We start from the raw sequence: 18,631 nt of genomic DNA, 5'->3' as shown, positions 1-18,631 counted from the left end.
TAGGGATGGGGATGAGGTCTGTGGTCAGGGAACATGAGTAACAAAGAAGGCTGGCTGAAATGGAGGCCCAACCCCAGACCCAATCCCACCCACAGGGCACCAACAGCCCTCTTATCCTTCACCTCTACAGCAGGAAGACCTGTCTTATGAACCCACGACTGCAAGGCACTATCCTCTGGGTGCCCTTCCCCTTTATCTCTGACTGTTCTGCCCTTGCCTCCTGCTTTTCCTCCTCTTACCCTGAAATGGGGATGGTCCCCCGGTCCTACCCAAGCCCCTTCTCTCTCCCTTGTTTTCAACAATGACTCTGTGAAGGTGGCACTTGCCGCTGTCCCGTGCCAACTCTGCTCCTGCTCGTTCCAGCCAGCTGCTGGGTCTCATCACCTGAATACAGTGCCGGCACCTCCACCTTCCCCCTCCCCTCCCACCTGCTTCTCTGCCTGAGTTCCTGATTTCTGGCACTGGGGAGAGAACTAACATTTACTGAACTTCCCACACGTCCAGGACCATGCTGAGTGTTTTCCATGTTCCTTCATTTAAAAGCATCATTAAAGTCTCAGAAGCCCAAGATGCAAAATCCCATCACCCTCCCTGTCCCCTCCCTCTACCCTGGCTCCTGCATCTAGTCAGTGACCAAGCCCCATCCATGTGCTCTCTCTCCTCGCTACACAGCCCACTCGTAGGTTTCTCCTTAAGCCCTCTTCTTCCCAACTCGTCTCCTACCTGCTCCCCCTCCCACTGCTCCTGCCTCCACACTCCATGCAAACCACACTGGACACTATCTTCTTGAGCACAGTGCTGATCACACTACCCCTCTGCTCAAGGACTGATCACACCTCCCCCCTATCTTTTCCTCCAAACCAACCCCAAGTGCCTTGCTTGGCACTGGAGTCCTGCCACAATGTGGCTGAGACGTACATTCCAACTTACTACCCACTGCTTCCCTGCAAGGCGGCTGGACTCCAGCCAAACCATGTGACTCCCATTCCCTGAAGCCACACTGCACTTCACAAGCCTTTGCTCACACAGCTCTTTCCATCTCATGTGTCTCTTCCTCCCATTTCTTCTGACTCAACTCCTCTTTCTCCAAGGCCCAGGGCACACATGGCATCTCCTACAAGATGCCTTTGCTTCTCCACTAATGGAGAGTGACTATCCTCCTGTGAATTGTGGCTTCACTCACGTACTCCTGCTATGGCACTATTTAATTGTGTTCTCTATGATACCAGATGCTCCTCGGGGAAGAGGTGGAACAGGCTTTATCTCTGCAGCCTCCACTGTACCTCACACACCTTACATCAAAATGATATCCACTCACTCATCAACACATATTTATCCAGTGTCGATCATGCACCAAGTTGCTCTCAGCTGCTCAGTATATGATAGTAAACAAAAAAAAGACATGGTTCCTACCCTCACGGGTTTCCCATCTAATGATGAGCCAAACTTCAATCAAATTTTACCCAAATGAGTGTACAGTTAGCAATATCCCTGTACTGTAGAAGGGAAAGAATCAGAGTCCTACAGAAGCACAGAGTGGCTGGGCACCATGGTTCATACCTATAATCCCAACACATTGGAAGGCCCAGGCGGGTGGATGGCTTGAGCCCAGGAGTTTGAGACAGCCTAGGCAACGCATCGGGAACTCATCTCTACAAAAATTAAAAAATAAATAAATACATAAGCATGGTGGTGCATGTCTGTGGTCCCAGCTACTCAGGAGGCTGAGGTGGGAGGATCACTTCAGCCCAGGAGGTTGAGGCTGCAGTGAGCCATGACTGTGGAACTGCACTCCAACCTGGGTGACAGAGTGAGACCTGGTCTCACAAAAATAAGAAGAAAAAAGCAGCAGTAGCACAGACGGACCAGGAAGGCTAGCTGGAGAAAGTGAGGCTCGAATGAGTCTGCAAGTGGTGAGAAGGGGAAGTGGCAAAAGTGCTCCAGGTCCTGGGGACAGCCTGTGCAAAGGCCCTGTGGTGGGCCAGGGCTGACAGCCAGTGCGTTTGGACACTGTAAAGGAAGCAGGGGAAGGTGCCAGAAGGTAGCAGGGACATCTCAATAAATGTGTGCAGTGAATACGAATCCATGACCCTCATCACTTAGCAAACTTTTTTAACCAATAAAACTAACCAACCTTAGATTCATAACAAACCCCAAAATATAATTTAAAAAACACTCTTTCCCATTCAAAAGAAATGTTCTCCTTCAGTGTAACTGTTGTTCTCTAAAAAAAGATTAAAGTGAGTTCTCATAGCTAAAATAGAAATAGAAAAGCAAGCATAAAAATCATGTAATTCTGGCCGGGCATGGTGGCTCACACCGGTAATCCCAGCACTTTGGAAAGTCAAGGCATGCAGATCACCTGAAGTCAGGAGTTCAAGACCAGCCTGGCCAACATAGCGAAACCTTATCTCTACTAAAAATACAAAAATTAGCCGGGCGTAACAGCACTGGCCTGTAATCCCAGCTACTCGGGAGGCTGAGGCAGGGGAATCCCTTGAACCTGGGAGGCAGAGGTTGCAGTGAGCTGAGATCACGCCACTGCACTCCAGCCTGGGCGACACAGCAAGACTCTGTCTCTAAAAAATAAAAATCATGTAATTCCGTAAGTAATATGATGTTGCTCTATCCTTGAGTTAGGAGCCAGCCAACTGACTAGGGAAACAGCCTCTCAATCATCCTACATTGATAACAAGAGCAGAGGTAACAACTGGCTTATAACTGTTGAGCATTGTCTAAGGGTACTAACACATTATCTCATCTGATTGTCACAACAACCAGTATGATAAGTACCAATATCGTTACCATTTTACAGATAGGGAAACTGAAGCCCAGAGAGGTTAAATAATAGGCTCAGGGTCATGCAGGTAACGAGCAGTAGAGCTAGGTTCTGAATGCGGGTTAGTGGGACTCCAGAGCCTGTACACTTAGTAACCATACTACACTGCCTCACAAGCTAGCTACCATGTCAGTACTTGCAGAATCTTATTTACTTGTTTATCTCACCTTGTTTCACTGAGGATTTAAGCCACTGAGCACTGACGATGCAAAAAAGATAAAAATCATCTCTGAAGGAATGCAGTGGAACTTCTGGTGTCAGCTCCCTTCCTGATCCAGGTCTCTTTCAAAACACTCCAACTCTTCCTCCAATTTTAATAAAGAAAAATTTTCCAGTTCATGGCAATACTTAATATCCTGAGAGAACAGGAATTGGAAACCGATGAATCTCCTTAGGCTACATCCCAGCCAAAGTCAACAGATTCCAAACCCCTCTTAAAGGCAGTCGCTGTTTACAGCACATCTAACAGGAAGAACAGGGGAGTTGCAGATTACCGGAAGTCTCTAGCCACGGTGTTCCCAACTCTTGACAAACTTCTGAGCCTTGTCTGAAGGACAATATCCCACTTCTACTATCAACAAATTCTTCCCCAAAGTATTCCTACTCCTTCTTTCTCAACTCCTGTCTGAAAGTAGCCAGGACACAAGGATTAATAAGCAAAGCTTACCTACTTGTGGATAGCACTGTCCACCTACTTCAGACCTGGCCAACCCTCCTGAGGAACAGTCAACTGGCCTAAGCCACCAGTAAGATCTTATTAAACTAGTAATGGTAGCCACCAAGTCCACACCCAAGCCTAAAGCTGGCTGACCTTGTCTTCCCTGCTGGCCCTCAGAGGCCAAACTGAGGAACTCAAGGCTTAGGTAACATAGGTGTATTCTGGAACTGCATTCCTGAACCACACTGTCAAGGGCTGAATTGAGGCCCCTAAAATTCCTATGTTGAAGTCTTCATTCTCAGTACCTCAGAATGGGACTGTATTTGGAAATAGGGTCTTTAAAGAGTCAATTACGGGAAATGAGGTCATTAGGGCAGGCCCTAATACAATATGGTGACATTACAAGAAAAGAAGATTAGGACACAGGCACAGCAGAGAAAAGACCATGTGAAGATACTGGGAGAAGACAAGCCAAGGAGAGAGGCTTGGGAAGAAAAGAGCCCTGCCAACACCTTGATCTGACTTCCAGCCTCCAGAATTAGGAGAACACCAATTTTTGTTATTGAAACTGCCCTGTCTGTGGGACCTTGTTACGGCAGCCCTAGCAGATTCATACACACACTGTCCAAGTCACCCCCGTCACCCAGTTCCCTCCCACTCTTTGAAGGGTAGAGCAGTCTGGTTTCCTTCTGAAACAACCATATGGCATGCCCGAGCACAAAAGTCCTATCAGGCCACTGAGTGCTGAAGTCAATGGAGACTGACCTGGTATTGCCTTTCAGAGGCTGGGAACCCAGTACAAAATCTTATGTCAATTACACAGAAATGATCAGTAGAATTTTTCTCTTTAGAAATTATATAGAATTCGGTGGCTCACACCTGTAATCTCAGCACTCTGGGAGGCCAAGGCGGGTGGATCACGAGGTCAGGACATCGAGACCATCCTGGCTAACACGGTGAAACCCCATCTCTACTAAAAAACTACAAAAAAAAATTAGCCGGGCATGGTGGCGAGCACCTGTAGTCCCAGCCACTTGGAGACTGAGGCAGGAGAACGGCGTGAACCTGGGAGGCGGAGCTTGCAGTGAGCTGAGATCGCGCCACTGCACTCCAGCCTGGGTGACAGAGTGAGACTCCTTCTTAAAAAAGAAAAAAAAAAAAAGAAATTATATAGAATTAACATGCAGTCAAGCACTCCCACAGATAATTGGTTGCTAAGGCCTAGCATAAATACCCCTGTTTTAGAAGCCAGACATGGTGGCTCATGCCTGTAATTCCAAAGACTCAGGAGGCTGAGGCAGGAGGACTGCTTGAGCCCAGGAGTTTAAGACCAACATGGGCAACACAGCAAGACCCCAACTCTAAAAAAATGTTTTTAATTAGCTGGACATGATAGCATGTGCCTATAGTCCCAGATACTTAGGAGGCAGAAGAGGGAGGATTGAGGCTGGGCATGGTGGCTCATGCCCATAATCCCAGCACTTTGGGAGGCCGAGGCAGGAGGATCACTTGAGGCTAGGAGTTCAAGACCAGCCTGGCCAACATGGCAAAACCCCATCTCTACTAAAAATACAAAAATTAGCCAGGCATGGTGGCACACACCTGTAATCCCAGCTACTCGGGTGGCTGAGACACAAGAATTGCTTGAACCCAAGGAGGCAGAGGTTGCAGTGAACCAAGATTACGCCACCACACTCCAGTCTGGGTGACAGAGCAAGACTCTGTCAAAAAAAAAAAAAAAAAAAAAGAAAGAAAGAAAAAAGAGGAGGATTGCTTGAGCCTAGGAGTTTAACGATGCAGTGAACCATGACTGCACCACTGCACTCTAGCCTGGGCAAAAGATTGAAACCCCAGCTCTACAAATATGAAAAAATACCTCTCTATTAGACCAACCATGCTACAGTGAGTTTTCCTGTAAATAACTAGGTTAAAAAGATCCTTACAGCAACTGCAAGGTCAGGATGTCTGCCTGAACAACCCTCATACTACAGGAAGCGAAAAGGAAGCACTGGGGGGAAAAGGCAGTAGACGGCGGGGGGAGCCTTTCACAAAAGATCCTTTCCAAAACACGTCATCCGGGAGATGAGAATGCCAACTCATCACAGCAGCTAGGTGATGAGTAAGCTTATTTCAGGGCGTGACCAGGAGTTCTTAGTTCTTAGAGTGCCATGATTAGGTGAGGAGGCTGCAAGCCATAAGAAGTTCCTAGAGGCTGGGAGGTTTTAAGAATTACTTAGAGGCCAAGAAATAAGGAGAGAATATTTCAGTTGGGTGCCACCGAAGCCAAAGCAGGAATGGAATGATGAAAATGGGTTCAAAGCCTGGTGCAAGGCTGGGCACAAGAGTATCATAAGTGAAAAGCTAGCACTTATTAAGCAATAGCTGCAAGCCAGGCATTGTGCTAATAAGCAGGCTCTGTATGCATTGGCTCACTTAAACTTAACAATAACCCCAGGAGGTAAGTCTATTATTACTTCCATTTAAGGGATGAAAATAAAGCCAGAATATAAGCTCTGCAAAGGCATGATTCTGTCCCTCAGTTTGTTCACTAGCAAATCCTTAGAGCCTAGAACAGTGGCTGGCCCACAGTAGGCACACAATGTTTATGTGTTGAATACATGAAAAAATAATGTACTTATCAACTTCATGTAAGGGACAGGCCAGCATTGGAACCCATGCTGTCAAGGTCCAGAGCCCACACTCTCAGCTTCTACTCTATGCCACCCAGGATGCAGAGAGCTTGCTGAAGAGATGGGAAATAAATCTCTTGGCACGTGGACAGCTTGGTTGTCCACAGCACATTTCACAATGTCTGCATCTTCTGCTTCAGCGCTGGCAATACTGCTGTGTACCCAGCATAAAGAGTGAAGTTATTCAAGCGGCCAGTGCCTGTAGATGATCAGGAAAAGGGGAAGCCCAGGCATTGTGCTAACAGGCAAGGTCCGTATGCACTGGCTCACTGAAACTTAACAATAACCCCAGGAGGTAGGTCTATTTTTACTCCCACTGGCAGGGTACAGAGTAGCCACAAATGCTCCTTTCCCTCAGTCCTGGAACACTCCCTGGGGCCTCTCTCCAACTTGTGTCATGCCCCACAATTCACTTTAGTGTGGGAGAGGGAGATGGGAGGAAAGGACTGGAAGGGGGTAGATTTATTCATCTGACTCTCCAAGAATATGGTGAATACAGCTGGTACAATCTACAACAGAACTTCCCGAAATGTGGTATGTATATGGCTTTGCATACCACAAATCGCTTTATGTAGGATACAAACACTACAGTTTACCTATCAATGCTTATGGTTACTTACTATTTGGGGTAAATTATACTAGTTCTTTATTAAACAAAGAGTGCCCCTTCAAAAAAAAACAAGAACTCTCAAAGAACAATATTAGGTAAACAATGAAATAGGTGTTACATCAACGCAGCAAAAAATCATAATAGAACTGACTACAGTTTCAGAAATACTAGTTTCCTGGAACTTCCAAAGGTCTCTGTGTCAAATGTCCCCATCCCTGCAACTTACCCGGTCCACTCAGGTATGCCATAGTTCAAAAGGAAGAGTTTACAAAGATTAAGTTTTAAATTTTCTATCAAAATCCCTAATAAATGACTACATACAAAAGAGAGAAAGGGGGAGAGGGGAGAGGAACAGACATAGACACAAAAAGGCATGTTCATTAAGATATTATGAAGTTAACAACAGGACTTGACCTAGGGCTGAAGTCATGCCCTCTGCCTGGAGACAGCTGAAACACAGAGCTCTCTTTGATACTACCCTAAATTCCACACTATTCTTTCAACTATTATTTTATACATGGTAGCTTAGCTCAGCCCTGTCCAAAGAATTGTACTGAGGTCTCTGGGACCTGTTCCAACAACAACACACAATGAGGCCTTCTTTCTCTGATAAAGCCAAGAACCCCTCCCTCTGTGACCTGCTCCCCTGCCCCTCCCAGACAAAACTAAAGTATCATTTTGAGAAGAATTCAGTCAGTCAAATACTGCCCTCTCCTCACCTTCCCTGTTGGAGATGATCAGGTTGCAGGGCGGCTGAGGGTGAGTTGTGCTCTAGGACAGAGCCTAGGGGTCTAGTCTGCTCCAGGGAGAGATAAACACTTTTACTCGCAAATTCATGGCCCCTTATCCACAGCTGTAGAAAGGTAAGGCTGAAAGGGAAGCAATGGCACTATAACCTGCACCAGTCCAATGACAGATCCATGACAGAAGGGCCTCATCTTATTCGTGCTGCATTCCCAGAACCAAATGCAACAATGTTTAGCGCTCAACAGGTACACAGTAGATTGGTATTGAATGGATGAACGAAGTGAGCCAGTAAGTGGATGAATGAATGAATGCATGAGTGAATGGATGGATGGATGGATGGACAGATGCATGAAGGAATGGATGGCTCCAGCAGATCTGGGAGAAGTTAAGAGGAGGGAAAGCATGACTGCAAGATTATTTTTTCTCTATCTGCTTAAAAGCTAGCAACTGTATAAATAATGGGACCCCAAAGGAGAACTATTTTTCTCTTTTCACAGCCTTCCCTTGCAGGTGGTGGATTAACTGCAGGACTTTCGGCCCCTGAACCACCGGGGCTCACTGCCTGGGGCAGCAAACCAAAAGCCACCTTGACTTGCTCCAGGACATCCTCAGACACCCCAACTTCTGTCTTGATTGCTAGTGTCCAGAACAGGAAGAACAGAGTGATGCTGGGAGTGGAGACTTAATACCAGCTGATCTGACCCCTTCTTCTAAAAAGCTCAAAGTCCTTCACATCCTGTCCTCTCTCTTAGGGAACTTTTATTTAGAGTAGATATATTTTTTTTTCTTTTCTTTTCCTCTCTCTCTTTGCTTATCTGTATTTTCTAATCATTCTACAATGAACAGACTACTTGAGTAATAAAAATGCCTATGACTGATAAAACACACAAAACCATTCAAAAAAGACACTGAAAACGCATATTTTACAGAGTTCCAGTTTAACATTTCTACAGTATAAAACTTAACACTGCCATTTCATGCAATTGCACTCAACTAACTCCTCTGAAAACCAAGCTGCAAATTTCTGATAAAAGTCAAAGCTCATGACTTAAAATCAGAACAGCCAGCCATACAGGCACTTAGCTTATAAGAAGGGGCAGCCATCTGATGGGCGAGGTGCCAGAGTATTAGAAAGGACAAGGACACAAGCTTCATAAGTAAGGTGCCATATATGGATGAAACATATGTTCTCAGTTCAGCTGTGGTAAGAAAAGATGCTCTGCATCCCTCTTCTGGTGGCAAAAACTTCCAGAGCAGCTGACAGGCGCTAGGGTACACTCCACAGTGATAGAAGGGGTTTCTTTCTTCGTGGGGTTGATTGGTCCATCTCAGAGCTCAACCCTGGTCCCAAACAGATAGACCACGCTCTAAGCAGCTCGACCACCAGCTGGGAGGGGTCTCCCATTCCACTCAGTGTCAGAACTCATTGTCAACATCCAGCCTGCTCCACAAAGTGATAACAAGGAAAGCAGCTGGGCTAGCAATCAAAAGACCACATTTCTAGATCCAATTCTGGCCAGACCCTGCACACTCCACTTAGTTATTTTGTACCTTGGTGACTCCATGTTACCAAAAATGAGTGACACTAGCCATACATATCTCACAGGTTGCTAAGCATAAACTATGGCAAATGTTAAACTGAGGAGAAAAAAAAATAAGAGGAAGGGAGGAAAGGGAAAAAGGGAAAGCAAAAATTACTACTAAACAAAATTTGACACCAGTTACAAGAATGGGATTTCCCCACCTCAAACTATGCTGAGTTTAACAAGCAGAAAAGACATGCAATACACCTTTCAGATCAGTGTGCTCGTAAAATACAACTTTTTTTTTTTTTTTTTTTTTTTTTTTGAGACTGAGTCTCGCTCTGTTGCCCAGGCTGGAGTGCAGTGGTGCGATCTCAGCTCACTGCAAGCTCCACCTCCAGGTTCATGCCATTCTCCTGCCTCAGCCTCCCGAGTGGCTGGGACTAGAGGCGCCTGCCACCATGCCCAGCTAATTTTTTTGTATTTTTAGTAGAGATGGGGTCTCACAGGGTTAGCCAGGATGGTTTCAATCTCCTGACCTTGTGATCCTCCTGCCTCGGCCTCCTAAAGTGCTGGGATTACAGGTGTGAGCCACCGCGCCCAGCCAAAATACAACATTCTTAAAAATAAAAGAGAAATGGATAGAAGCTTCTAGTTTATCCTTTTCAACCCATCTTTCTAAGAAATGACGCAGCATTAAAATATGGCCTATAAGAACTGCATAAAGACAGCGGGTAAAGTCCCCAGTTCCCAAGCACAGGCCAGGGGGAAGCCACCAGCATGTAGCTCAGCACAAATCTCTCTCGCGCTGATACCCACGAGCACCACAGGCACTCACATCCTGTCCTCAGGCTCAGGAGCCGGGAGTGCAACATGGGTGTGAACTTGAACATTCTGGGAATGTATCAACAAAAGGGGTGAAGAGGGCAGCCGGGGCAAAGACTTCCCAAGGCTGAATCAATAGAGCCGTCTGTAGACAGACGGGCAGCAATAAAGTGTGCTGGATACACCAGAGCCGTGGGCTGCCTCAGGGAGGTTTTGCTAAGCATGGCCCACAGAATCCATTCCCAGCTCCCTTTTCACACACAAGACCTCAGCAGCACAGCTGAACTGAAGCGCTGGGCCTCTGGGAATAAGATTTGGTGCAGAAACTGCTGACCTGAGAGGCTCAGGGCTTTAAAAGAACAGGTTAGGTTTGAACCCTGGCTTGGCCCCTTCTGGCAATGGGCTCTACATCTCTCATCCAGTCAGTGGCAAGGTAAGTGTGCAACTTACTAAACACTCCTGCCCCTAAGTTGCTTCTCACAAAAAAGGAATAACCATACCTATCTAACACAACTGTTGCTGGGATCAAACTGCATCATGCCTGAAAGCATTTAGCATGATGTTGGCTCAATGCATTTCACTGTCATTAATTTCATGCCATTAATTTCACTATTAATTTCATTTCAACCATCATCACTGTTGTCATTATTAACTGGAGAACGTGCCTATGTGTACTGTAGGATCATATTACAGCAAAATCCCTCTCCCTAGCCCCAGCCTTGAGAATGGGCACAGTATAGCAAGCCTGAGGGCTCCCTTCACACTTAGGATTCAGAGCTCCTATAAAAGCCCTCACCACATGCAGTTGGTGCAGAGCCTCCAACCTCAGCAGAATATCCATAGAAAACAAGTGCTTATCTTGAACAGAGTCAACTGCTGGTTAGTCCCAAATATGCATAAGAAATCCAAACTAAACTTGGTTCTGGCTTCTTTGTACTACCAAAAGGATTTAAGATGGCGTGTGTCCATCAACTGCATACATTAACACAGAGTCACATGTCTAAGTAGTGGGGGGGACACACCTGGGATTGTCTTTTCTTGGTTGCACTCATTTTTCATTGTGATCTCATCCAGGCATTACTCTAGATGCCCACACTCCACAATAATGTCAGAAAATAAGGAAGAAGAGAAAATACAAACATGTCAACTAATGTCTTCCCAAAACTTTCTTTGGAACAGTAGTTCCCAGATTTGGGAATTTCAAAAACCAACTTAAACTAAACACACGCACACACACACACATTTCATTGCCTATAACTTATTATGCCATGTACAACCATTAAAAAACATATATCAGCCGAGCATGGTGGTTTATGCCTGTAATCCCAGCACTTTGGGAGGCCGAGGTGGGAGGATCACGAGGTCAGGAGATCGAGACCGTCCTGGCTAACACGGTGAAACCCTGTCTCTACTAAAAATACAAAAAAAATTAGCTGGGCATGGTGGCAGGCACCTGCAGTCCCAGCTACCTGGGAAGCTGAGGCAGAAGAATGGCGTGAACCCAGGAGGTTGAGCTTGCAGTGAGCAAAGATTGTGCCACTGATCTCCAACCTGGGCGACAGAGCGAGACTCCGTCTCAAAAAAACAAAAAACAAAACAAAAAAAAAACACATATCAACATCACTGAATTAAAAAGTCTTCATGGCCAACACAATGGCTCAGGCCTGTAATTCTAGCACTGTAATCCCAGGCAATTTGAGCTCAAAACTTCAAGACCAGCCCAAGCAACATAGCAAGATTCCGTCTCTACAAAAATAAAAATTAAAAAAATACATGGGCCTGGTGGCACGTGCCTGTGGTCCCAGCTCCTTGGGAGGCTGAAGCAGGAGGATCACTTGAGCCCAGAAGGTCAAGGCTCTAGTGAACCATCTTTGCACCTCTGCATTCCAGGCTGGGCAAAAGAGCAAGACCCTACCTCCAAGAATAAAAAAAAAAGTCTTCATTATTCCAAAATAGTAAGAAAGATACACTCCAAGAATAAGACACACACCGTTGCATTATATAAATTTAGGTTTATGAATAACCCATTATAATATACTGTCCATATTTTTCTCAGAGAAAACTGTGGGACTGGTTTTCCACATTAGGGAATTGATGCTCTAGAAGGCGGAGCATTGCTACTTCCCGGTTAAGGACTATTGCCACTGGAAGGTTAAAAAATGCCATTCTAATTCCTGTGTCCAAAATCAGCAAATAAAAGAGGAGCCTTTTACCCGCCCTACCAAATGTGCAAAGAAAGGAACACTGGCTTCATAGAGAAGGAGAGGCAGCAGGATCGCTGGCTAACTCCAGATCCCCTCTAACCTTCCTATTTAAAAATCTGTCCAGCTCATCTTTCTGGGTTCTGGTACTTCATTCCAGGTTACAGTTGCCTCATTAGCTATTCCAAACCTCAGTCACACTTTTGAGTCTTTTTTACTCATTTTTAAACTCATTTTTCACTCTCCTTCCTCAAAAACCTGCTAAACATAAAACAGAAACTTACCACATGACCTAGCAATTGCAATCCTAGTTACTTACCCAAGAGAAATGATACATCCGCACAAAAACTTATACAAAAATGTTCATAGAAGCAACATATGTAATAGCCAGAAAGTAAAAATGATCCAAATGTCTATGAACTGGAGAATAGAAAAACAAAATGTGGGCCAGGCATGGTGGCTCACGCCTATAATCCCAGCACTTTGGGAGACTGAGACGGGTGGCTCGCTTGAGGTCAGGAGTTCAAGACCAGCCTGACCAACATGGCAAAACCCCGTATCTACCAAAAATACAAAATTAGCCGGGTGTCGCGGCACAAGCTTGTAATCCCAGCTACTTGTGAGGCTGAGGCAGGAGAATTGCTTGAACCCAAGAGGCAGAGGTTGCAGTGAGCCGAGATTGCACCATTGCACTCCAGGCTGGGCGACAAGGGTGAAACTCTGCCTCAAAAAAAAAAGAAAAAGAAAAAAAGAAAATGTGGTATAGCCACACGATGGAATACTACTCAGCAATAAAAAGGAATGAGCTCATGACACATGCTTCGACATGAATGGACCTGAAAAACATGCTAAGAAGCCAAACACAAACGACCATACATTGCATGATTCCATTCATACAAGATGGCCAGAAATGGCTCACATACAAAACACAGATTAGTGGTTATATGGTGGTGAGAGCAGAATTGACTACAAATGAGCAGGAGGAAAATTTTTCGGAATAAAATGGGTTTTTTTTTGTTGTTTTTTGTTTTGTTTTTTTGAGACGGAGTCTTGCTCTGTCGCCGAGGCTGGAGTGCAGTGGCACGATCTCGGCTCACTGCAAGTTCTGCCTCCCGGGTTCACACCATTCTCCTGCCTCAGCCTCCAGAGTAGCTGGGACTACAAGCGCCCACCACCACGCCTGGCTAATTTTTTGTATTTTTAGTAGAGACGGGGTTTCACCGTGTTAGCCAGGATGGTCTCGATCTCCTGACCTTGTGATCCGCCCGCCTCAGCCTCCCAAAGTGCTGGGATTACAAGCGTGAGCCACCACGCCCGTCCAATAAAAAGTTTTTTTAAAAAAATCTGTTCAGCCTGGGTGTGGTGGCTCACGCCTGTAATCCCAGAACTTTGGGAAGCCGAGGCAGGTGGATCACCTGAGGTCAGAAGTTTGAGACCAGCCTGGGCAACATCGTGAAACCCCCGTCTCTACTAAAAACACAAAAATTAGACAGGTGTGGTGGCGCATGCCTGTAGTCCCAGTTACTCGGGAACCTGAGGCACGAGAATTGCTTGAACCCAGGAGGCGGAGGTTGCAGTGGGCCAAGATCGTGCCACTGCACTCCAGCCTGGGAGACAGAGTGAGACTCGGTCTCAAAAAAAAAAAAAAAAAATCTGTTCAAACCTATGCTTAATAATATGCTTGGAAGAATTTAGTAAGTTTCCATTCAGTGAGTGAGCCAATGAGTGAGTGGGTGAATGAATGAAAACTAGCTTCCCAGAAGCATCTCTAGTGAGCCCAAAACTAGGTCCACATATTTCATTCACCCTAGTCAGCCTTGGCAAGTTACATGTAATAGTTACAGAATAGCAAGTTATTTGTAATATATATGTGTGTATATATAATATTGGGTCTCCTTCTTTGGATGAAGTTGAACCATATGAAATTGTCATTTTTTGTAGGTCAAAATTGTTACATACTGGCAATTTCATATGATTCAACCTATACTTGCAATATTTGATAAGGAGTCAAGACAGAACAGGAACTTTTAGGTCAGGCTGACTTTAAGGCTGCAGGCTCCATCCCACAGCCTAAGCTTCAGTCTCCTCAAGTGGAAAATGGGAATAATAACAGGATCTTGTTCACAGGGCTGCTGTAAGGATTACTATGACAGTGCATGGAAAGCACCTATCAGTGCTGACACAAAGTCACAAAGGAAGAGTAGTGTATATACCTGCTGGTCCTATCCCTCTCTGGAACTATACATTCCTCAGTGATCAAGGACCAGGACTTTGACTTCTTTTGTTTTTGTGTGTTCCCTATTTGTGCATTCCCTTGGCATGCAGAATGGGATGTTCACTGCTGGACTCCTCCACAGATAAGGCTTCCTACCCACTATTAAAGCCTGAGAACACATCCCCAGATGCCACCAGAGAGTCCCTGCCTGCTGACCTCTAACTGCTCCAGGGTGAACTGCTGACGTGCTGCAGGAGGATTCTTATGATTCCATTCCCAACATCCTCCTTGTCGCATGTTCGGCAATAGCGTGAGGTTGAAGGAAGTGTCATCACAGAGATTTCCGTCTGGCTTATTTCTCAACAAAAATGTTTGGCTGCTATGCAACCAGTGTTTTAATAGATGACGGGACCTTTCGTGAAAGGCCAGGTTTCTATTAGCAACAACAAAGGACAGGAGCTATGGGGCAGATGCAGATAAAATCATACCTCTGCATCCTATGTGAAATTCCTCAACTCATTTTTAGCTACCATAAAGGCAGCCAAAAGATTCCACATGGGGAAACAATGAGATGAAATTAGAGGTGCCAGACTTCACAAATAAAAATGCAAAACAACTAGTTAAATTTAAGGTAAACTACAATTATATTGGGACATACTTATTCTGAAATTTTTTCATCATGTATCTGAAGTTCAAATTTTACTGGGTGTCCCATATTTTATCTGGCAACCCTAGATTTAATTGGCATCTCAGATCACTATTTTATTTCCCAAACACAAGACACAATGCACTTTCAGTTCAACTAACCATTATTTCACCATAAGAAACTATGCAAACCAGAAAGATAAGGTTCCCAAACTTTATGAGAGTCTGGATGAGGCTGGATTAAGGGGCCTCTCCCCGCCACCACACACTGGAACTTCAGTTGGGCCTGTATGGCCCCAAAACACTTAATATGGACTAGAGGCTTACTGAATCCTTGAATGAGCCCTACGGGGTAGGCCCAAGTACTATTTTCTCTACTTTACAAGTGAGGAAACTGAGGCTTGAAGAGGATGAAATCAAACTCAGGTTTGGGTCTCCTAATTTAAACGAACAAATAATGTCAATGGGCCTCTCATCAGAGTCCCAGACTTGGTCTACTGCCTACTCTAGTGTCCCTGAGCTAATTCTAAATTTCCAGTGTCCTAGTATGCGTATTGTATTTCAATACAGCTGTTTAAAAAAATTTTGCCAATGCCTACTTTTTTGTCAATAAAACTCAGAAACTTCAATCCCAAAAACACTCCAGAGCCACTTCAACTGATGATTACAATTACACAGAATCTCCACTTAACATCATCAATAGGTTCCTGGAAACTGCAACTTTAAGCAAAACAACATATAACAAAACCAATTTTTTTGTCTTCAACATTACAATAAAAACTACGCTGAACAAAGTGACATTATTCAAAAACCCACTGTACACCATTTTGCTTAAAGCCACAGTTTCCAAGAACTATGGACAATGTTAAGTGAGGACTTACTGTGCTTTTTCTTTCCTCCATCTACTGGCAGATTTCAGCAAATTCACTTCTCATGGATCTTTCCAGTAAAATTAAGGACCAGAAAAATAAAAGGAGACCAAACTTTAAACAAGGTAAATCTGCTAACTGGGTACAGCTCTGTTAAAGAATGCTCAGAATAAAATGAAAATGAAATCTGAAAAACATCAACTTCCACACATCTGTTTATAGCCTTCATCACTGATGATAACAGGATGGGGCAAAATTGTAGCCATCACTGTAAAAAGAAAATTATCTGGATATTGTTGTAAACAAATACCTCATTCATATAAAAGGTACCACAGAATAGTTCCTCTCATCTCAACTCTCACGGCCTCTGGAGCTGCCAGGCATTTAAGAGGGAACAGATCCCCTCTGATGTTCTTCTTTCAATCTAGTTTTTAGCCTCTCTCTACGAGGTTACAGAATCTGACCCACACCCACTCCAGTCTCACCAGACAGAAGGCAACTCTGCACACAGATCCCAGACCAATGACTGGCATTAGACATAAGCATCAACAGCATGGATTTAAAGTCATCTTTTTAAAAATGCAATGTTTCCCTAAGGGCTGTGGGCTTCTCTAACCACAAAAGTTTAAGACAAGGCACTTTCATCCCTATTCCTTGCAAGGAAAACAGTTGGGTACAGTGACATTCTTCGAACACAAGAGCAGCCAAAGGCGGGGGCTGGGGGGGGCGGGGAATTCTTCATCATATTTGCCTTTGGAAGGCAATCCATCTCCTTGGTAACAGTTCTTAAAAAAAAAAAAAGAAAAAGAAAAAAAGAAAAAAAAAAACCTCTACTAAATCTTACACCTTAGCAGGCAGCCTTGAAAATATGCCAGGGATTCAGGCAAGGTACCCACTCTTTTTCTCAAAAAGATGTTTGGGGTTTTCATGTTTGTCTGTGTTTGTCTGTCTTTACCAAAAAGGGGCATCCAGTGTCTTTCCCATGGATCTCATGTCTTTCCTCATCTAAAAAAAAAAGACATGGTGGCACAGTAGTGACACTATACGTTATAAAATTCTGACGACTGAATGACAGTACATACAGGATTTTAAGGTCTGGCATGTAGAGTGCCATCAATTTCTATTCGCTATGACTATAACTCTTATTATCCCACAGTGCAGTACTAGAATAGTACAGATGTGAACCTCAAAATGACAAGAGGGAGAACAAGATGATGTGTGAAACACAATGCAAAAAGCTCCTGCAGCAATTCCACAGCTCAAACCCAGAGGAAAGAGGCAAAGCTATGCCCAGAAAAAAATGTTAAAAAGAAATAAAAAGCAATCAGACCTGTGCTCCAACCAACTAAAACCACACCGCCACCATCATGCAGTTAAAGATGACTCAAGAACAGGAAACGGCACCTGCAGTAAGCTGATGACTGAATCGTACAGGCAAACACACACACTCTTGCCCAGAGCCCCATCTGTGACCTGATGTTCCCCATCAGGGAGGAACAGAAGCCACACAATGTAGAGGTTTGGGCACCTTCTTAGACTGGAACAAAAAATGAACCTGGCATCATTTTGATCTCTCTCTGGCACGGCCTCTGTTTTCCTCCCACCCTGATTCTAAGACCTTCCAGTTTGCAGGCAGACACCTTCCAGCTATGGGGATCAAATCACATGTGAGCACATGAGAATGTGCTGCCAGGTTCACAAGAATAGTTGTGGAAAGCTGGGAAACTACTGAACTGACACCATAAGCAGGTCTATTAACAAAGCACACACAAATAATGGAATTAGATAAGAAAAAGACCTAAAGACCTCGAGGCTGAGCATGGTGGCTCACGCCTGTAATCCCAGCACTTTGGGAGGCTGAGGTGGGTGGATCACCTGAGGTCAGGAGTTGTAGACCAGCCTGACCAACATGGTGACACCCCGTCTCTACTAAAAATATAAAAATTAGCTGGGCGTGGTGGCAGGTGCCTGTAATCCCAACTACTCAGGAGGAGGCAGGAGAATTGCTTGAACCCGAAGGTTGCAGTAAGCTGAGATCACGCCATTGCACTCCATCCTGGGTGACAACAGCGAAATCCCATCTCAGAGGAAAAAAAAAAAAAAAAGACAAAGAAAAAGACCTTGGCCTTCTGATGGCAGTTTGAGAGAGAGACAGAGACAGAGAGAGGAGGAGGAAGGACTCCAATGAGTCACTAAAGAACGAAAGCGAATAAGCGGCATGTCTCTAGAGCCCTCCCCAGTTCCCCTTTAAAGGCTCAATCTTGAAGCCTTTAAGTTAGTGCAAACGTTATTCACCATTCAGAAACTTAGTCTGGATTTTTTATAGTTACTTATTATGCAGGTATTGCTTTCTAGATCATTGTGCCAGAAAATGGGAAGTATGGCTCTCTCAGAGCCTGCATTCAAGGACAAGGTACCAACTTAAATTTGTACCAATGAGTCAAACGTGCTCATTTAACACTATGTGTTCCACTACATCAGGCCAGTGACTCCAGCATGTGAATAAGCAGCTGTGAAGTCAATTACATTTTGCTACAGTTTGAATGTCCCTTCCAAAACTCATGTTTGAAATGTAGTTGCCACTGTAACAGTACAAAGAGGCGAGGACCTTTAAGAGGTGATAAGGCCATGAGGGCTCTGCCCTCATGAATGAATCAATGCTGTAATCATGGGAGTGAGTTTATTATCAGAGGAAAAGGTTCCTTATAAACGGATGGGTTTGGCTCCCTTTTGCCTCTCTCATCCTCTCTTTGCCCTTCCAACATGGGATGACATAGAAAGCAGACCCGTCCTTACCAGACACCGGCCC

General features: G+C 44.7%; 1 protein-coding gene and 1 long non-coding RNA gene across 45 annotated transcripts in view; both read right to left on the bottom strand.

The window, feature by feature from the left end:
• ARHGAP26 (Rho GTPase activating protein 26) overlaps positions 1 to 18,631 on the bottom strand; it is an 840,200-nt gene that overhangs the window by 407,817 nt on the left and 413,752 nt on the right. The gene's annotated exons all lie outside the window — the stretch shown is intronic.
• LOC144329561 (uncharacterized) lies at positions 8,464 to 13,165 on the bottom strand. Its single transcript, XR_013394921.1, has 2 exons — positions 11,362 to 13,165; positions 8,464 to 9,536 (listed from the first exon to the last, which is right to left on the bottom strand). It is a non-coding gene; the product is annotated as an uncharacterized LOC144329561 (long non-coding RNA).

Source organism: Macaca mulatta, chromosome 6 (genome assembly GCF_049350105.2).
Source record: "Macaca mulatta isolate MMU2019108-1 chromosome 6, T2T-MMU8v2.0, whole genome shotgun sequence".
NCBI lineage: Eukaryota > Metazoa > Chordata > Mammalia > Primates > Cercopithecidae > Macaca > Macaca mulatta.
Note: the sequence above shows the minus strand (reverse complement) of the source record. Positions and strands in the feature narration are given on the sequence as shown.